Raw genomic sequence first — 20,660 nt, 5'->3', positions numbered from 1 at the left:
AAATCAAAGCGAAAAGTTGACCTTTGAGTGTTACTTGATAAGGATGATCCCCAAAATTGACAGGATTCATCCTCAGGTGACTGAATGTTTGTACTAAACCTCTAGGTTATCCTTTAGATAGCAATAGCAATTTTATTTATAATGCACATTTCATTACACTTTACATTGAGAATAAAAACATAAAAACATTAAAAAACAATAAAAACATAGAAAAAGAATAGATACACCCAACATACATCAAACAGCAAACAGCAATCAAACAAAGAGCAAGTGTTGCCACACATGCATCCAGTCACATCATTATCATATTATTCATATGCTCTGGAAAATAAATGTGTTTTGAGTTGTTTTTTTTAAAGTAGAGACAGTTGCGATGGACCTTAGGTCAGCAGGCAGTTTGTTCCAGATAGAAGGACCACAGTAACTAAAGGCCCCTTCACCAGACTTTGATTTGACTCTGGGTATGGTAAAAGTCTTCCACCCGCTGACCTGAGTGCCCGGGTACAGGGGAGCTGAACCATCGAGTGCCTTATGGACTAACAATATGATTTCGAAATAGATTCTGTATTGAACGGGAACCAATGAAGTGTTTTGAAAACCGGGTTGATATGATCAAATTTTCTTATGTTATTTTCTTATGTTTCAGGATTCTGGCTGCTGTGTTCTGGATGAGCAGCAAAAGATAAAGACTGCATATCCAGACTTTTTAAGGGAAGTGCTCCAGGCCTGTAGGGGCACAAAGTGTCACAGGTCTGATACCGACTGGACCTCTTCAAAGCAGTCAAGATACTCCTATGGTGAGTTATGGTTTCGCTAGTCAGAACTTTTTAGGATTTAACATCAGGGGATCATGATTGTCTTACCAAAAACATTTAATAGTTGATTTTTAATACCACCCATGATAATCCATGGATGGATGGATGGATGGATGGATGGATGGATGGATGGATGGATGGATGGACAATAGTACCCTCTTAAAAGCTGTACTGCTGGTGAAGCAAATAATTGCTATCAAATCAAACCAATCAACACTCATACATGCTGTTTCTCATAAGTTGCCAGGCAATATATACTTACAATATATTTTTACTCTATCAAACATTCATATACCTACACATTTCCCCTGACAATAGAAGAGTAGCTAATAAATGACAGTCATTAACTGTTCATCTCCAGACTTGTATGTTTTCTTGACATTTGCCTCAAGCAAAAATGGTGCAGTTAGAAAACATTAACAAATGAACCATTTACATCTGTGTATGTTTCTCTCGAGTGTGTACCTCAGAGAAATAAACTGCACAGCAGGAGCTTTCTTCTACAACATGAAAGGAATGTATTCTTGCAAGTGGCGTTCCCTTCCTGCTCTCTGAGGAGTTCAGTCAAATGATTATGACATGTTTTATTTGATAAGATGGTTATCTTGTTTTTTTTCTAATAACATATAGTATTTTCCTCATCCTTACTGGAACCTGAACTGTAAATAAGATAATAATTGCAGAAGCATCTTTCCACATGTAAAGTATCTGTCTCTTGCCCAGCTCTTCTCCCCCTCTGGCAGAACAAAGCCACACTTAGATTGGAGGTAATGACTTGTAATGCATTTCAAGAGCACGTTCTCTGCTGGAATAATCTTTACGGTGTGCTGCTTCATTAGACGTCCTCCAACGCTTGGTAAAACACAAGTGTCTTCTATCTTGTACTGTATTCTATTTCGGTCTCTTATGAGATCGCAATCTGAGGACGGAGGAGAGATATTGCCTTTGTAGTGGCAGATCGTCAGAAAGACGAGATCCAATCTTTCTCTTTTCTCCGTCTCTCTCTGGGCCGAGGACAGATAGGGCTGATATATTGTAAATGCAAGGTCTCACTGAGCTCACTTTCAAAATATGCGATGCACGTAGATGATAAAGTTGAAAGCAAGCGTATCATGGCAGATATCTCATAACCAGGAGATAAGTCACATAACTCGACAAAGATCAGAGTTTGATTAGACTCAGAGATTGTTTTATTGATCTGTGTGCTTCCATTAGATCTGATAAGATCATTTATTCAGCGCGTCCCATTAAACCATGTAACCTTGTGAAAATCCACACCAGTGCCCGAGTGTGTAACCATCCATTAAGCACAGCTAAATGGTAATGACAAAGAGGGACTAATGGAAAAATAGTTCTTATAATTTTACTGCAAATACCAGCATGCACCTGTGAAATCATGTTTTTCAGCTAAACATCTCTTCTTCAGACTCTTCAGAAGGTGGTTAGCTGATGACCTGTCGCACTCTTAAGCATAACCTTGTTTTTGTTATGTTTTTTCTTTGCAAGTAGTTAGTCTTTGGCATCGAAACCAGGTTCCAAATTTCTGAGTTTTTTTTATTTGATAAGGCGTGTGAATTTTGCTTCCATTTTCCCGTTCTTCACTGCAACATATATCTTTCATGGTTAGACTTCAGCGAGAATTTTGCAATCCACTGTGTATTTATTTAGCTTCCAGGTGTGAGAAGAGGATCATGGCAAGCCGAAGAAAGCGATTGAGGTTTGGCTAAGCTCGGAGGAAGCGCGTCCAATATGCAAAGCATTTACTTCAGCATGGTGTGAATTTGAGGTAATGCTGTATTTGATGTGCTTACAGTCTTCAATTGGATTGGATTGGAAAATCTTTATTGTCCCCAAGTGGCAATTTGGTTTGCAAGAGAAATCCCCACAAGCATCATATACAACACGGGCCACTCACGTAATAGACAAACATAATTTCATACGTATAATTTGAATACATAACTCCCATGGATCACACCATTTTCCTGTAGTGCAATATTCACACAAAAAAACACTCAAGCTTCAGCTGTGCTAATGTCTCGTATGTGGTAACTCAGTAAGCTGGACGAATGTCACTGTGCTTTGAGAAGTTTTGTGGTGAAGGGGTGTTATACCTCTGTCACTGTTCAGTCACCAGAATTCAGGTATGCAAAAAAAAAAAAAAGACTCCTAGATGGCTCAGGTATGACCTGTTGCACTCTTTGAGTTACCACCTGCAAGCTAAGCATGCAGGTGCAGCTAATCAGACTGGCGTAAGTGTGAAACCACATCACAAACACTGACAGAGCTCAATTTACTAGTGAGGGAATAACCACAGACCTGTTGATGAAACAAAACTGATAAAGTTAACTATGGCACTTGCCAAATTGGCGGCAACTTGCTGCAGGCGACTTCTGTCTGAAGGGTGTCCTCAGGCTGCTTTGTTGTGACCGGTCATATTTCTTACTGTTGTGGGCAACAATAGTTTGATAAAACAGGGCCAATATGAAAAATAAAAAGCAACCAAGCTGGAACTCCTGAAAAGTGCAAATGCTATCACATTAACAGGGGATCACTGAATGGAATAAAACTATACCGACTTATTGAATAAGAACATCAGAGCCATCTTATTGTAATTGTTTAAATTAAATCATTGTATTGCTATTGGTGTGCATTAGTCTCTGCTTCTAGTCTGTACTTTTAAATCTTTATTATTGTTCAATATGTAGAATGTTTTATTTTGTGCTTTTTTTCATATTGCTGTCCCTTAAAAGCATTTTGAATTGCATTTGATTTGTATGAAAGGCGGTTATATAAATAAAGCTTAATGATTGAATCTACCTCTATGTAATTGTGTCAGATCACAGTGGTGTAGCAGTGCAAGATTTCTTTGAATAATAAATGTAAAAGTCCACATCATAAAGTTCCTTTAATCATATTCATTTGATTTCTAAATCAAGATACTGGTAAGAAATACATTACTTTGTTAATATGAATTTAAGAATTGTTGAAAATAATTGAATTTGATTAAAAATGTGATGAATCACAATTTAAAATTAAAATCCAGTACAATCACAATTACTAAACGTGTTTGTCAGTCCTGGTTTATATGAATGTATGGATGACAGTAAGTGAAAGCAACAACTCAGTAACTGCAAAGTTCTTCTTTTCTGCTAACATTTTAAACAGACTTATTTGGCACAGTGGATAAATCTTCAACAGCTGGCAGTGTTATAAAGTTCTGAATATTTGATAATATTATTCTACAGGAACACATTTACTTTATTGAATTACATTTAAGTGAAGGATGTTAATATTCCTTTCACCTCTGGCTCTAACAGGAGAACGCAGGCACATTCAACTTAATACGATCATACACATCACAATTACAGCTGGCCTCAAACTGGGAAGGGGAGCATTTAATGCTCCTGAACGCTCACTTAACTATTGACGCCAGGGGTCATTAGCATTCACGACGGCCCTTGTCTTCTCCTCGCCGCCATCAGTTAAACAGCGAGCTCCTAACCCTGCCTTTGTTTGGTGGGATCGTCCATGTCTGATAAGGGCCCCCCTGATATGGCTGACATCATTAATCACCAGCACTGTGGGAGGACAAGGTGGGCAGGTTGAGAGCAGCAAGTACCGCCATCTCTCCCCACGGATCCTTTTTAACCGTGCCATGCTCCTAATTAACGGCGCTGGCCTCCTCTCTTTGCAGATATACATCAAAATGCATGCAGGGAAAGAGGCAAATAATGGCAGGCAGACAGGGGGCTTAGGATTACTGTTCTGCGTCAGACAACCAGGAGACAAAGTGAATCACAGAGGAGTTTATGTGCTTATACTCTTTGAAAAGGGACTAGACAGACAGTGAGGGAGAGAGGAAGGGGAAAACTGATATTGCCAAGTACTTGAAAGGTTTAACCGCAAATGTCAGCACCATCGATAACACCACCTTGTTGGTGACCATTTTTCGTCTCCACATTAAGCGCTCAGGGGAGCTGTAAAACCAGTGGAAGTGGAGAGAGATGAAACATAGGGCCAGGGCTTTAATTTTACTGCTCGCGTACGCTGCTGGGACCAACTTTTAATTGCCTGTTACAGATGACTGATTAAAAAAAAGTGGGGAATTGCATTGCATGGCTCTATCTGGCAAACAGCTCCAACTTAAAGAGTTTATAGGATGCTGTATGAGTGTGAACGAGTCAAGTTGTTCAGTGAGTTTGTGATTAAGAAACAGAGAAGTGAGGTGGATAAAAATAGTGTTGAATATGTATTTTCTGCTTGTAATTGTGCTACTTTTCATGAATGAATAAATGTTTGTGTCAGTGTATTTGCATAAAGATTAAAAAAACAGGAGATTAGATTTCATAAAAGGAAAAAAACAAAGATGAGAAATGCAAATTGCTTTAGGGTGCAGAGTCATTGCAGAAAAAAAGGTGTTGTACAACATATCGCATCAAAGAGCAAATACATTAACAAAACCCTGACGAGAAAATGTGCTTCTGTATGTGTTAAAGAATGCAGGAAATTATGTTTCCCGATTTAACAATTTTTCTCTTGTGACTCGAGGCGTCTCTGGTCCATACTAATGCCCCTGCAGGATTCAGCTCCAGCTTGAATACTGTTGGCAGCAACACCACGCTCTGAATTTCATCAAAAATTAGTCAACAATTTTCATACAGTAATCCTTAGTCCCCTCAGGCATTCACAATCTTGCAGTCACAATAATCAATGTGAGTTTAACCAATCACTGGCAGCAATTTACCCAAAACTGCAGCAATTTTTATCTGCAGTGAAATCAGCCCAAAAATTTTCCAGAATCAAAGTGGTTGAATGAAGCACCTGTGTTAATTCAATGCCAGGCCAAAAAAAAATCGGCATTTTCTGTAACTGCCACAAATAGTCACTTTATGGAAATACTGTATGTGTACACATGTATGCTGGCTTTCTAAAGAGGCAAAGAGAGGATTAGAGGAAGAGTGAATTCATTTGAAGGTGAGATATTGTTTCTGTATCACATTTTAAAAATATGTTTTTCTTAGTGTGATGAAAAAAAACAGCATCACGATAGGTTCCAGGTCTCTTTAACCATTAGAGGACATTTTGAACAGAACTACAGAACCTTTATCTATACTGTCATTTTGGGTTTATTTGATATTAAGTTTTCTGGCAATAGGATAAGAAATATGCAACTCACAGGTTGGTATCTAAGCTTTAGAGTTTGATGTCATGCTCTCCGTTTGCTTTCATGAATAGTTGAATGTAAAGTTTCTCGTATCTCTGTATTTCATCATTTAATTGGGGTTGAAGGCAAAAACGGTATACTCTGAAAAAAATCTACAAGTTTGAAGACTGTACATAAAGGAAACAGGATATCGAATACAGAGTAAATAGGAAATAACATGTCAGATTCTAACGTAAACAAGGTTGAACAACTCCATCAGTGATAAAGTGCTGTTGACCTTGTATTATTCGAGACTGTGGAAATGTTCAGTTTAACACTAGAAGGGTCAGAATTCTATTTCTACGAGAAAGGCTGAGAGAGTTCATTTTGACTGCCGGGTCCAAATTGTATTATCTTTATGACGTTATGATAAATTTGCAATATAGAGAATGATGTGTTTATTGTTTATGGATATACTGTATATCTATATATAGGATGAAAGTTTCCCCGGCGAGTCACTTTTATCTGCTTCTTATTCAGATCGCTGGTCTGCGCTGTCGAATTCCTGGAACAACTGTCAGGCTTCCTCAGCAGTCATCTCTCTCTTTGAGCTTCTGTTTGCCATAATTTCCAAACAAGAGTTATCTATTTTTCTACGTTTCAATCAAAACTTTTAAAGTTGCTTTGTACACTAACTCACGGCCGATCTCTAAAGGCTGATTTATACTTCTGCGTCTCCCCTACGCAGCAGGGGCTGACGCAGACATGAGCACCACATACTTGTGCGTCGGTGTGTCCGTGTCGCGCAGCAATTCCCTGCCGAAACGCCTGAGGGCAGTGCGGTCTCTCTGATAGCCGGCCGCCTGCTTCCGGTCCCGCTACGATCTCTGTTTACTTTTCCACAGCGATTCAGAGCGTGTTATGTTAATCTACAGATGATACGTGTTGCTGTTTATCATACAGACATGATTACATGAAGAATAAAGAGGAGGAGATGAAATACACGGCCGATGTGCAGCCGATGTCCGGGATCCCGGAAGTGCTGTAAATGCGGGAAAGACAAAGCCGCCGAGCGGTCCAATCACAGAGCTTGCGGTCCGCGTCGGCTCTACGGGTAGTTACATTTTGGAGGAGGTGCACGTCAGCTACGTGCGTAGGCCTCGGCGTAGGTACGGGAGTTACGTGGACCCCCGACGTAGGCTACGCCGTTGATTCAACGCAAAAGTATAAATCAGCCTTAAGTTATAGTTATAGAGACAATGATAGTTGCCAAGCAACCAAGAGGCATATGCCCCGGGTGAAAATGTATAAATCTAATCGCGGCAGTCATTATGACTGCCTGTGGCCGAAGTAGATAAACATGATCATATAATCGTTGCCTTTCATGCAATTTGAATAAATTACATTGTTAACACACAACTTCAAGAAAAGTCAGGAACCAGCAGCACTGTAATCTTTAATTTAACAAAGTTAGACGATATATAAATGTGAAAACAGTCAAAATGACCCCCCATTGCAGTTCTAGTGTTAATGTGAGTGATATTAACTTAGCTCATACTGAGAGGGTTCATTGTTAACCATTACAACACAGCTCAAACTGAGTTCAGTGGACTATTTTGAATAGAAAATAAAACGTAACTATTTTTAAAACAATAAAATCAGGACCAGATCAATGTGTGGAGTAAAATGTATCTCTTAAGCAGACATTCATCAGCAGGATAATGTGTAGTGAGTGCCTTGTTGTGGCGGACTGAAACCTCTGGCAGGTTGAGCAGGACCTCAACGTGACGTGGATGGGCCTTGTTTCTTTAAGTTCACCAAATTTATTGAGTAAATATGTTTCAAACACATTTTCAAAAAAAAAAAAAAAAATCCTGACAATGTACGAATTAATGAAGGTTGTCATGTTATTAGTTGCACATTCTTGGGTACATGTTACAAAGCACTTACCCAAACCTTTTAAGCTAACTTTTAATTTTGAATGTAATTCATATAATATTCAAGGAGCACTGTTTTTATCTTATTTTTAGAATAGAATAGAACATAGAATGGAATATACATTTACTCTCATTGTGCATGGTACAACAAAATTGAAATGCAACCCATTTAATAGTCCAAAAACTAAAAGGAATAAAAATCATAAAAAGGCTTTGTAACCCAACCTTGAATATCTCATGTGGCGTCTTCTCTCCTGGCTACAAACTCTAAACAGATTAAAAACAAATCTATTTATAGTCCTAACGGCTTCAATTAGCTACTGTGAAAAGTTCACTCTCTCTGGGCTCTCCCTGAGGGGAAACCTGCACTCCTGAGGGTTGCAAAGAGAAGATATGGCCAGAAATGCGGTCAACCGCTGTGCGTGAGAGATTAAAGGTTTTTGTTGGTAAGCATGCAGAGAGAATACGCCCAGTAGGAAGCCTAACACTCCAAACCTTCGCCGTGGCAGAGCCTTGGCATCAAGTGTGAGTAATTACATGACTGAGTACTTTTCAGCCCTGTGGCTTCTAAGAATCCGCTTCATAATGATCTCAAAGAACAAACTCACATATACACAAACATACACCACATTCCTATCGCTTTGATCAGTCTTAAAGGCGAGCTAATTGCGGGAATGAAGAATCAATTTTTGGGTACCTTCGCATCCTTGTTGGTCCAATACTTACACATAACAAATGAGGGGTTTGTGGGTTACTGACTAGGGTGGTCACATTATATATAGCAGGGTTATTAGTCCATTAATCCTCTACCTTCCTGAGCGAACAATCGTGTGCATTACTGTACATTTCTGACTTCTTCTGTGGTGCTTCCCACACTGGGTGATCAGACTTTCAGAAACAGGCCACGATAGCAGCCTCTTGGTTACAGTAAAACACACTTCCAAAGAAAGTGCAGTTCTGGGTTACACCTAAACAATTGAGGCCAAACCTCTTCTCCCCCCTGAATCCATAATGAGATTCCTGGCGGTTTTACAATGGATACTGCATGATGAACTTTAATGAGATGCTTTTGAAAAGATGAGCCCCAATCAGCACTTTTTCTTGGATTACAGGCAGCGGCATGGAGGAAAAAGAAGAAGAGTGAATAAAAGAATCTCTTGCCAAGTGGAGGAGGGAGCAGTATTGATCCATATGCATTGTCTCGTTAATTTTGCTGGAGGTGTGGATTCCTCGTGATCAATATCCAGTGGCTGCATCTTTATTCTTCTGTGTAACCTATTACTGTCGGTGAAACGCGAGGCCCGCACCACAATTAGAGCCCTGAAGCAGGCAAGGCCAATCAATAGCATAGATGTATGATCTGTACAGCAGGAAGCAATAACTAGTCAAAGGAACAGTGTGGGTTCCTCCAAGGCTAAAGGCTAATCTGGGTGAGTGACTCCACCTTAGTCAAAAGCCTCCACGATTCCCAGCAGTATAGACTTAATAAGAAGAGCCGCCCTCAAGGCTTTGCTCAATAGGGTTTCAGGCTCCAGGGTCATTTCCATCTATCTGCTGCTCTTATGAGAGTAACGATCTGCTGACTTCTTTGCTTTTGGAATGACGCAACCAGTAACAAAACAGGATATACATTTCATAGGACACATGGCTGTGGAGGGATCGATGTAGGCTTTGAAGGTCACATCACACATTCAAAGTAAAACGTGGATTATTTTCAAAATAGATTGAACACTGACATTATTGTTTGGGTTGGAGTTTCCTAAAAGTAGCTGTGGGGGTTGATAGCCTAGCTTCTGTTAAACTTTTCTGGTTTTCTGTCTGTTTTTCCAACAAAGGGGCCTAGCTAACTTGGATGACCATGAGTAATAAACTTACTATTGAAAAGTACCTCATGCAACCCAATTTAAAAAAAGAAAAACAACTGTCCCTCCAAATTGTTGTAAAATGTTGCTTTGGTTCTTCCTCAACGTTTCCTCAGTCAAGTTTTGCATTAAAAATGTCCAATTCACAAAGGAAGGAAGGACAGAGCCACCAGACTCATATAGAAAGTTGCTGTGGCTGTTAAACTTCATAATATTTTCTGAATCTTCCTCTATGTCTGCCTCCTCTACGAGCACTAACTCACAGGATAAAGATAGTAAGTAAGTAAGTAAGTAAGTGATAAAAAAGGGTGAAATGATCAACACAAAAACAAGTTTATGACTTCAAAGGCTAAACTAATTATTTTTATGCTAATGCTATACACCCATTTAAAGATTCAATTATTTTTTTTAGCCTACTAGGATAAAGAATTTCTGTGTGGGTAACTTAATGTTAACTTACTTGCTGACACCAGTCAGTTAGCATGACCAAAAATAAAGCTTACTTTTTCTAGAGTGCTCTACTGGTCAACTCTATTTTAAGTAATGAGATCCCACCCGGCTAAGTTAAACACTGTTGGTCAAGACAGACATATAAAGCAGTAATTGAAGTGAAAATGACATGGAGAGTTGTGGTCAAAGGAACACTACAACATATCTGGTTGTGCATATTTGCTCAGCTTCAGGTTTACCACACTATATTTGACTTAGTTGGTCTAAGTACCTCTGGTCAGTTGCAGACTCTTTTCTTCTTCCTTTGGGATTATGTTCCTTCTTTTTGAATATTTAACTTGCACTTGATTTTGACAAGTTTCCACTCTGAACCTTGTTTGACCTTTACCACCAATACATTTTTTTTTCCTTTGCCACAGAACTCACAGATACATGTGTCATGATCTCTTTTCTAGATCTTTGCTTGTATTTTTATTACTCTGAGGTGGACGTTGCTTTAGAGAAAAGTGTATGCTAAATGAAACTGCAACACTGGAACATCATGGAATATTGAATGAAAAGCAAAGCATGTATTTAGAGTTACTGATGATAATGTATGTAATGATGGTGTGTTTTCAGGGGTGGAGCAAGACTCATTTTGAACAGGGGTGGCCAAATTGGACACTAACATATAGGGCTTGGTATGTGCACTGACTGTTACAAAACACATGCATTACCTTCTCTATCTCCATCTAATCATGTCTATGTCATCATGAGTTGATCTTTAGTTTTGTTTTTGCCCTGTGTTTCATGCCCTGTTTCCACCCCGTCTGTGTTCTGTATTACTTATCCCGTCTCCTTTGTGTTTAGTGATCCATGTCTGTTTTTTTCTTGTTTATTAGTCTAGTCTATTGTGTTTTATTTTGTAGTTCTTGATCCCTGTGTTTCAAGATTCGTTTTACTTCCTGCCCTTGTGTGTTTCCCTCCTTTTGATGAACCCGATTGGTTTCACCTGTGTCCTTTGTCCACACCTGTTTTAATTACTCTGTGTAATCAGTTTCTCTGTTTCCCCTGTCTTGGGTTGAACCATTGTAAGTCTTCCTTGTGTCCACTTTGTGTTTCTTTATCCCAGGGTTTCCTTGTGTTCCCAGTGTTTTCTTTTAGATTCAGTCTCTTTGACATTTTAGAAAGTTTCCTTTGTACTTTGGGTTCTTTTGTAATTCAATCTTTTTTTTCACACATGGTTCATCCTCTGTTTTTCCCATTGTGACTTCTCCCATCTACTTGTAGGACTAATATTAATGTATCCAGAATAAAAATGTTGGTTTCTCTTTTTTACTTAGACAGTACACAACAGAGTGGCAACAGACTTTAGAAAATAGATGCATTCACAATTCTACAATTTAGAGTAATTACAAAATGTAACATGTAACACCGAAATCCAAAGAAGCTACTAGCAGTCTGTTGCAACCAAGCGGCAACCTCCAGTCTAAGAATATGAAGCCCATGCGGAAGGGCTTAAAACTGCAGATCTTCAAGCGTCTGCTTGAGGCTGGCTGCAAAAACACCAGAAACCAGATACACACCTATTCAAAAAAGACAATCTTTGCAGCATTAATAAACACACTGTACAGAGGTAATTTTTTTTACAACTCTGTATTTTCAAAGATATTAAATGTAAAAGTTTTGCTCAAATAAGGACATGGCCGACTTGATTGACAGGCAGGCTAACAGCTACAGGGCGTTAGCGATAAGGCCAAAGACCTGCCCATTTCTCACACTAGCTTGGACAAAGTTTGGTTCAGCATTTCCAATACGGCACCCACTGACGATTGGCTTCCAAAAAGCGCTCAGGAACAGATGGGTGACGTCACGGATACTACGCCCGTTAATTATACAGTCTATGGTTGCAACACAGTCGTGCCTCTGACAAATAGTCTTTCTTTCATAGTTCAGGATTTTTTTTTCTTCTGTTTCAGATAGGAAGACCAAACCTCTATAAATCAGCTGACAGACAACTTCACAACAACACCACATGATTCTTCTTAAGACGACTGTTGTAGTGGAAGCATGTCAAGGTAAAAAAGAAAAACACACCGGTCTAGTAAAAAGAACTGTCTTATTATAGTCTAGGTATTGGTTTTTGGGTTGACAACCAGGTTTTAAGGGGGGGCATAGCCAGCCCTGGATCCACCCCTGTGTGTTAAAGTCAAGGTGCCATCATTCTTTTATTTAAGATGATGTAAATGTCTCTGTGTAATCAGCGCCAGTGACAGGACTTCATCTGCTGAGTAAGATGACATCGTTTAGCTTCCTCACCCGGCTTTATTTTCATATCAGCGGTTCTGTGGCTGTTAGCATATTAGTCTGTCCTTTTCTGTCACTCTCTGCCTGGTTTACAAGAAAATGGAATGACTATAAATCACTGTTAAATCACACGGCAGAACTAAGATTATGTTTGGAATAATGGCGTAGCTATAAATCTTCCATGCTGCTGACTGGACGAGACAAAAACACACGCTTTTTCTTTCTGGGTTTTGTAATGTAATTTCCAATTCAGATTAGCCTGACATTGATGGATCGTATCATCATTTTCAGAAAATGCAAACAGACTTTTTTTATTGACAGCCTGACAATTTTGACATGAGTTTGCTGTGTGGGTGGGTTGCTTTGTCAATAGTTTCAGGGAGTAAAAAATGAAATCAGATAGATTGTCATATTTCCAAGTTTTTGCTCACTTTCTAAAAAATAAAGTTTTCGGAATACAAACTTGGCAGCTTGTCATGTCAACATGTCACCACATAGTGTTATGCCTCCTATCCCCTGTGTAGTAACATAGAAAGAGCTTATAGATATTGGTGCATTGTGTGTCTAACAGCATCCATTCTCTTTCTGGGAGAGAGGCACTTACAGGAGAACAGTGACGGCTGTTGGTCATTTGGATATAGATTTCACTGCCACGTTTGAAAAGTTGCGGCTCTCAGGTATTCACTGCAGCATGAAAAGCAATAAATAGCGGAGCTATCTCACTGTTTAAGTCCACTTACCTCCTGAGGGCCCAGCGCTCTATATGTAAATGAGAGTGCCTTGTAATAAGAACACAGAGAAACACACACACAAGGTGGTGTTCTCTCTTTTCCTACTCACAGGCTGTCGCGTGCATCTACATTCACCCAGCGATTCTTGCTGCATACTACCTTGGATGAAAACAAAATACTCATGAAGTCCTTTCCACAGCAGGTTGAGCATGAGGTGACTGCATCCTCTCCCACCATTCAAGTGTGATGCTTGGTTTTCTTGCTTTCTTTCCTTTTGCGTCACTTCTTTCTTACTCAGAGGCAATTGAATTAGACAGTGTTTGCCAAGCTGTTAATATCCTGAAAATCACTGAGTGGTTTGGAGTGACGGAGGCTTCTTTGTTTCCAGATCAGAGTGCTTCCTCAAAGCAGGCCTTTCAATCACAATATCCACACCAGAGAAGAAAGCTGGAACTCTGTTGCTGGCCCCGCCCCTCTGTGGATTAGGACTGGAAAGAGTGAAGGTAAAGCCGGTTAATAACACACATCAGTCAAACAGAAGAGAAAGGCAGTGCTGGCCCTGCGTGCCCACCCCTCATTCCCATGGCGGCTTCATGACAGAGAGGGTCAAACGGGGAGCAGCGAGGAAAAACAAACTTCAAATATGGAGTGGGTTTTTAATTAACCATGAAACATAGTTTGGCTTAACAAGCATTTCTTACCCGTCTTAAGTCTGCCAACCATTCTCTGCTGCTTCTCGCTGTTGCTCAGGGAAACTCAACATCTTCGCCAGATAGCCACAAATATGAACGGGACGCTTGCCAAAGCTTTGTAAATATACACAAAGATGAAAGAGCTCTGCCAACTTCCTCCTGATACACAGTGAGCCGAGCTCTAATGAACACATTCCATGCTAAGTATTTTTTGAGAGAACGTACTTTTCTGAGTTATGCTGCACAGCTGTCCAACATGTGTGATGCTTTCTTCTTCTCCTCACTTTAAGCTGGTATAATGACCTCTTAAATGCTTGTTTCCAGGCAATATTAATAATAATTTTAATTCATAATTATGTGTGCAGCAAATACAATAACAGCAATAACCTGGGCAAATAATTTCATTGTTTGGCAGCAGCTTTTAAAACCCAGTGGAATTAATGTTAAACTAAACAGCACCCTCATAATGTGCTCATTCTTCATCAGGGTTAACTGCATTGTCCTGCCAATTAAGTCCAGCTAGCTAAATTTTGCAGGCTAGTAAGACTCAGGAAGTCTCTGAATCCAGCCTCCCTGGCTTACTTAATGTGGTCTTAGAGCTTACTGCCAGTCGACTACCTTCCTACTGTACTGAAACCTTTTACAAGACAGTGTCTGTAAGTAAAAATAATGAGCTAGAAAACAAAACTGAAATTAAAACACATGCAGGCCTTACTGACTCTAAACTAACATTATTGCTCATTTAAAAACCTGTTATAGCATACCTTTGATTTGCTAATGTTAATCACCAAGAGGATTTGCCGCTAAAATTCTCATCACTGATGAAAGACAGTTACAGTGATTTACCCAAAACCTTTTGTGGGTTTATTTTGAACATGTCAAAAATAAATGCAAATAAACAAAAAGACATAATTCCCCCCAAAAAAGCAAACGTTACAAAAAATGCAAAAAATCTGAACAAAGCTGTTTCATCACTAATATGAATTCTGTAACATGTCCGTAAAGGAGTGGGAAGAAGTAACACTTATTAAATCCCACCCCTTCTCCGTAATTAATTAATAATTAATAATCAAGTAAGCTTCCCTTTATATACAAACATATCCAATATTCATCTATTTTTAAAGATCGTCTATACTTTTTCTGTACCTATACATTAACATACATACATACATGCATATACACCCAAACACATGTAAACATATGCACATACATATACAGTACGCACACACACTGCTTGTACTGAGAGCACATAGGCCTGTCATTTAAGGCAACTTGACATTTTAACATTACATTACATAAATTTTTTTTTACATTCAATACAATTTATTTGTCTGACCGGTTTCAAAATGTAGTGATCTGGATCTTCCCTTTTAACCAAGTAATTGATTGTTTCTTTGTCTGTATTTCACATAACCACTGCTAACCATACATTGCACTGCTTGGTACCCAGCCACCAACGATACATACAAGCTGACTCAAGGTATGAATCATAATATGATTTAATTTATTTAACACTGATTTATTCACAGAGTCAGTCCATCACAAGGTTAACATATGGATACAAACAACCAAGCACACACAGGATGGTCAGAATTTCTTGCAGTTTATAAATAGATATACAAAGAATATAGGTATTCATACTTTGTTGCTTTAATCTGAGATAAATACATGTGCAATAATGATTCTGAGTCCTGAATAGGTCTTAAATTCACATACATATACTACCAGCTCAGACTTTGATTTGAAATTAACAACACACATGCGTGCCTATAATAATTACTGTTGTTTATTTGTGTTGTGGCTGCAAACTAAATATTTTGAATGCCACATAAAAGCTGAATGCTGAAAAACATGTGTGACATTAAATCCAGTAGATGTATTTATTTTGTAATCTTTATCCCAATTCATTATGTTCTTTCAAATATACATTTTCTAAAAGCAAACTGTTCAGTTTTAGCCTGTTTTCACCCGCGATCTGATTATACAACAGCACAATCCAATGAGGAGGAACTTTACATTTATTACATCCAAACGATCTTAACTTACTTGATAACGTCATTCAATTATATCGTGTTCAGACTCTTTTACAAAAGCAGAGGAAGATATTTAACAGAAGAGATCTAAAAACAAACGTCTCCTTTACAAGAGGGATGTAACAAGCACAGTGTGCGCCTGTCACAGTGAGGAGCAGATCGAGCTTAGAGTGCATTTTCATCTCTGATTGCATTATTTCTCCCAAAATGAATCAATACATAAAGTGATTGTAAAAATACCTGGCAGCACTGCCAGGTAAAGTCTACGTGTGAGAAACGCTGGATGTTACCTTTGTAGTATTTCTTGTATAGATTAGCCTGATGAGAGGAAGGAAAACAAAAACAACACTTGTGCTGTTTTTGAAGATCTGTCAGGTAACCCTGCAAGTTTTTGGACTGTTCATGTTCTTACCCCAAAGAAAGGGGTGTTTCCACAAATACTGTTTATCCCAATGCACTGTGAAATGGTCTTTTTAACTAACATAAATTAAGCACATCTAATAAGTTTTACTTTGATAGACTAAAGTGTGATTAGAAATTAAATAATGTTCACGTGTCATGTTGCAAAATTAAAAGCTGCATATGAGTTTTGTTTTTTTCTGCATTTAAAACCAATGTGCTGCTAAAATACAAAGGTGCTTGTGACTGACATTGCTGTGGTAAAGGTGAGGGAAACTTCAGTCTTTCAAGGGCAGGCATACAGCATTGACAGTGCATGCTGTGCCGCACCTAGGAGGCAAAGTACCCAAACAGCAACTCTTTATCTAGGATCAACAGCACCCTCTCAGTTGTTTATAAAAAGCCCAAATATAGCTTTTTTATAAGCAGAATATCTAATATGAAAGGCTTTGGTGTGGGTGAGCAATTTTAGAGCAAACCACCCCTGCCTGTCTGTCTCTGTACAGCCCGGCATGCAATCGGAGCGCCCCGCTCAGTTCTATCATAAATGAAAGTGACTTTGAGAGCAAACAAACAAACAGAGCTTAAGTGAATCAGTTAGGCAGAAAGCTGCATGTGGCAGGCAGGCAGGTGATGGATGGTGGCACTTAGGAGCCGTGACTTTTGGTTAAGTGACAATGACACACATAAAGGTCCACCATTACCTGTTTTAAGATGCGGTTAAAATCCTTATCGACCCGCCCGCCTCACTTGCCAATATGCCAGAGCATCACGCCAGCTGGAGCTAGATTGCAGGCTGAGAATGATTTGCATTGACGAGACCCGCCCCATCTCCTCTCTATAACACTCACTCCCACAGACACACACTTTATACACTGAAAAGTTACCTTATGTGAGCAGAGTTTAAACCCAAACGAGAGAGCACCCACTGTAGCAAATCATTGCTGCACTCTGCTTTTCGTCACAAAGGCACTTCAGAGTCAAGTGTGCTGCAGAGTCAAATTAATACCTGACACCAATTCGATAGCAGACACTTTTTTCCACATCTACTCTAACTGCTGGAAACATACACCTGCAGTGAATAATTACCCCAAATGAAAGCATGTTACGCACCTTTTAAATACACACTCATGCTGAGAACAAACACCACATGATTCAACAACACAACAAGCAGCAGATCACATCTTTAAAACGTTTAAAAGTGTCTGTGTACACATGGCTTTAAATCTTGCTTTTGAATTATTTAACCAGGCGTTGACAAACACAACTGTCAACAATATTTTGATGTGACTCCTTGGAAAGTTGCTGTTTTACCTCACTGACTTACCTCTTAAGTAGTAGTATGTAGGAGTGCGTGAAAAGTAATCAGGTACACAAACATCCCACCACTCCTGTCACGTTAAAAACAATCTTCCAAGCCAGAAACTCTGGCAGAAAATAGCTGGAAGCTTAATTTGTTTTTGTGTTTTCCTGCTTTCTTGAGCGCCGTTAACACCCTGTGTCTGACCTAAAAACTGTTCTAATAAACCAGCTCCCTGTTTGCCCAACGATCCCACAATTTCAGTTATACTTTGACAGCTGCTGGTTTTTATGTTCTGCCTTGGCGAGAGATGTGTAAACAGCATGAGCAGCTCAACACTGGTTTGAAAATTACAGATGCACCGGTGAAAGAAAGTGTTATTGATGTCAAGTTTGGTGCTTAGGGTGTTATTTTGGAGGGGTAATACTTCCAAATAAGGTAAACAAGCCCTGAAAAGTTGCTTGGGTTGGAGTTTTTCTCTACTCTCTGAGCAGCTCTAAAGTCAATGAGGAATTACTGAAGACAGAGGCAGTACAGTAACACACCTTAAGGTACCTGACAAAGTGTAAGTATGAAGAGGTCCACATTACTTAGTCAGCTTGGTTGTTGGTGTTACTGAACAGGATTCTGTTTCTCTGTAAATTGGGATTTTTCATTGAGCAATACTGTTTATCATGATGTCTAATACAGAAACAAGACTTCTATTTTTGCCAGACGCATCAGTCTTCACAGGGCAGATCAAGTGGGACAGGAAGTCAGGCACCATAATAACATTAAAATATCTGGATGATTTTCAGAATGGAATGCTCCTTATGGACGCCACATCTTATTTCACTAAACTAGAACAGCAAAATGTCGTAATTAGCAGAGCCAGGCCTGGAGTCAACAAAAGCACATTTAGCCAAACTGCAGAGGAGCTACAAAATTTAGTTTGTCTATGCGGTGCTATGACAGAGACATGGCTATGCTAGATGGCTGCCTCCATGGAAGAGGTCCCCTTATGTAAGATATAAAGTGGTGATGATATCAAAATTTCAGGAGCAGGGCCACACCTCACCTGTGCCTCTTCCGTTTTCCCCTAAATTCAAACCTTTCTCGCTCTCGTTTCCGAATCCCTCCCTCCCTTCCCTTTCTCCTTCTGCTCCTCTCCTTCTTATACATAGGGCCCTGAGAGGGGTTCGTCGTGCCCGGGTGCTACGGCGGATCCCCTACGAAGCTTCCCCAAAGCGACAACAAGTTCAATATCGATCAATAAACTATCTTTCAAATCTCATTCTGTTGTTAGTGTGGTCCTTGCTAGTGAAAAGCTTATTCTAATTTCGTAGCAGTGATAGGACATACAATTGTAAATTAATAAGCAGACACACAGGTGAGTCTGAGTGCATCTTAGTTTCATACCAGCCCTTGTGAATATGTGGCCGTGTTTTCTATGCTGCTGTAATTCAATCTGCTGAAACTGATGATTTCGTGTATCCCCTGTAATCACCTCAAGATTATGTGACAGCAAAGAAAAGTTGGAAGCCGATCAGACATTTCTTATATGTATTAATTTATTCAAAATTGAACGGCTACTGGGTATTTCAAAAGACAAAAAAAGGCCTTATTGCCGTTCATCAAATCACTTTTGACTGCTCCTTGACTAAAGCCTGTCTTTTCAGCAATTAAGGAATAATAGAAGTACAGCTTATATTTACAGTATCTCAATCATTGACTGTATATAAAGGACGACTGTACAAAAAATAATTTGGAGCCAGAGTTTTTTTGTATATTTGCCCAGCAAAGCTGCTGCATTGATGTCTGCTGACCAAAACCCACGTTGAAGATCAGTAGAGTTGACAGTTTACACATGTTGTTATAGTTTACAGTGGACAGTCACAGTTATGGAAAGTTCAATGACTCTTAAGTTAGTTTTTGTTGAGGAATCCAGGAATAAATCAGCATGATAAGAAGTAACTTTAATGACAGAGAGCATGATCAAATAAATTTATTTGTTTTGTATTTTGATTTTTTTACTTTCAGCCATGTCTCATCTGTTATAATGGAGGAGACAGACCTCATGATCCATAAAGCAGCCAGTCATCATTGGGGCTCTGAAAGTATTGGAGCTGACATGTTATCTATTTTTTCTGCTGTCTATGGTTAAAAAAAGCAGAGCATGGGAGTGATATTCTCACAGGAGCTTTACATTTGGCAAAAAAAATGTTATGTCCAATTAAGTTTTTACTTATTCATGCTAATGACAGATTAGCACTTGGTTGAGAGCACAGATGACCTACGCAATTACTACAAATTACTCAAGGTCCCCAAGTAATAGCAGTCTCTTTAAAACAGGGTTGGAATAACCCCAACCCCAATCATCACTCTCTCTTCTTGATTTCATTGTGTCTTCAAAGTCATGACCAAGCAGCCCTGTCCCTATCTGACCATCCTGCCTGCACACAGGAAATCGTTTCTGTGTGAGCGGGACTGATTCCAACAGCCCTTGGTCAAGATTGCGGTGGTGTGTGAGATGAAATGGATAAAGACTATGAATAGAGATCCCTCCCCCCTCAAGCAAGAGCATGACACACAGATCCACATTGCTGGGGAAAAGCAATCCATAAATGCAAATGGTGTTTTGGATCCAGCTTGGTCGCTGCAGGACACAAGAAACTTCATATTATAGCTCAACAAGCTCATTGGCTTATGAATAGGCGAGCAAGTGCTGCATCGATTTCGGGCTAATACCTTCATGTTGATTTGCTTATTCTAGGAGCTTTATCTGGTTGTTTTGTGTTTCTGGGGATGCAAATCCTGCACAACAACCTTGATGGAATTGATGTACTGTAGGTGCAAATACTTATATTTCCAGACAGTTTTGATGAAGCATAAGTGTTTTTCTGTTTACTCTGTAGCTGAATATATACATTTCAGTAAGAAGTGACTCACCTTCAAATGTCTGTTATTCAATTGAAAATGTATGAAGAAGTATTATTAGCTCTGAGAAACCAATAATCTCATAGTTCAGTGTGG

The 20,660-nt window shown here is 39.3% G+C and overlaps 1 long non-coding RNA gene across 2 annotated transcripts; it reads left to right on the top strand.

The window, feature by feature from the left end:
- Window positions 1–652: 652 nt before the first annotated feature.
- Window positions 653–18,921, top strand: LOC117824351. 2 transcript variants are annotated; one of them, XR_004633567.1, is made up of 4 exons: window positions 653–797; window positions 12,166–12,264; window positions 13,613–13,727; window positions 18,812–18,921. It is a non-coding gene; the product is annotated as an uncharacterized LOC117824351 (long non-coding RNA). The 2 variants fall into 2 exon arrangements; XR_004633566.1 differs by lacking the exon at window positions 653–797 and adding an exon at window positions 11,266–11,277.
- The last annotated feature ends 1,739 nt before the right edge of the window (window positions 18,922–20,660 follow it).

This window comes from Notolabrus celidotus, chromosome 13 (genome assembly GCF_009762535.1).
Source record: "Notolabrus celidotus isolate fNotCel1 chromosome 13, fNotCel1.pri, whole genome shotgun sequence".
NCBI classification, from domain to species: domain Eukaryota; kingdom Metazoa; phylum Chordata; class Actinopteri; order Labriformes; family Labridae; genus Notolabrus; species Notolabrus celidotus.
The sequence above is the reverse complement of the archived record's forward strand: the minus strand, read 5'-3'. Positions and strand labels throughout refer to the sequence as shown.